Source organism: Zea mays, chromosome 4 (genome assembly GCF_902167145.1).
Source record: "Zea mays cultivar B73 chromosome 4, Zm-B73-REFERENCE-NAM-5.0, whole genome shotgun sequence".
In the NCBI taxonomy this organism is placed as follows: domain Eukaryota; kingdom Viridiplantae; phylum Streptophyta; class Magnoliopsida; order Poales; family Poaceae; genus Zea; species Zea mays.
This window is the reverse complement of record NC_050099.1, coordinates 44,161,211-44,162,476: the sequence shown is the minus strand read 5'-3', so window position 1 is coordinate 44,162,476 and position 1,266 is coordinate 44,161,211.

Here is a 1,266-nt window from a genome sequence, read left to right as displayed (position 1 = left end):
AAGGGACAACCGAAGGCACCTCTGGTCTGGCGCACCGGACTGTCCGATGTGCCACCGGACAGTGTCCGGTGCACCAGAGGACTCCAAGCCGAACTCGTCACCTTCGGGAAAATCCAGAGGCGCTCCACTATAATTCACCGGACTGTCCGGTGTACACCGGACAGTGTCCGATGCTCCAAGGAACGGCGCCTAAGGAACTCGCTAGCTTCAGGATTTCGCAACGGCTAGTCCGCTATAATTCACCGGACATGTCCGGTGTACACCGGACTGTCCGGTGTGACAACGGAGCAACGGATATTTCGACGCCAACGGCTACCTGCAGCGCATTGAATGCGCGCCAGCGCGCGCAGAAGTCAGGCACGCCCATGCTGGCGCACCGGACACTCTACAGTACATGTCCGGTGCGCCACCGGACATCCAGGCGGGCCCAGAAGACAGAGCTCCAACGGTCGAAACCCAACGGCTTTGGTGACGTGGCTGGCGCACCGGACATGTCCGGTGTGCACCGGACTGTCCGGTGCACCATACGACAGTGAGCCCCACCAAACGGCTAGTTTGGTGGTTGGGGCTATAAATACCCCCAACCACCCACCATTCATTACATCCAAGTTTTCACACTTCCAACCACTTACAAGAGCTAGGCATTCAATTCTAGACACACTCAAGTGATCAAATCCTCTCCAATTCCACACAAGGCTTTAGTGATTAGCGAGAGAGATTTGTCGTGTTCTTTTGAGCTCTTGCGCTTGGATTGCTTCTTTCTTTCTCATTTGTTCTTGTGATCAAAACTCAATTGTAACCGAGGCAAGAGACACCAATTGTGTGGTGGTCCTTGCGGGGAAGTTTTGTTCCCGGTTTGATTTGAGAAGAGAAGCTCACTCGGTTCGAGGGACCATTTGAGAGAGGGTAAGGGTTGAAAGAGACCCGGCCTTTGTGGCCTCCTCAACGGGGAGTAGGTTTGCGAGAACCGAACCTCGGTAAAACAAATCCGCATGTCACACTCTTCATTCGCTTACGATTTGTTTTGCGCCCTCTCTCTTGGACTCATTATTATTTCTAACGCTAACCCGGCTTGTAGTTGTGATTATTTTTGAGAATTTCAGTTTCGCCCTATTCACCCCCTCTAGGCGACTTTCAATTGGTATCAGAGCCAGGTTCTTCATTAGAGCCTAACCGCTCGAAGTGATGTCGGGAGAACTCGCCAAGAGGGAGATGGAGACCGGCGACAAGCCCTCTACAAGCCACGGGTCGACTTCATCGGAAGAG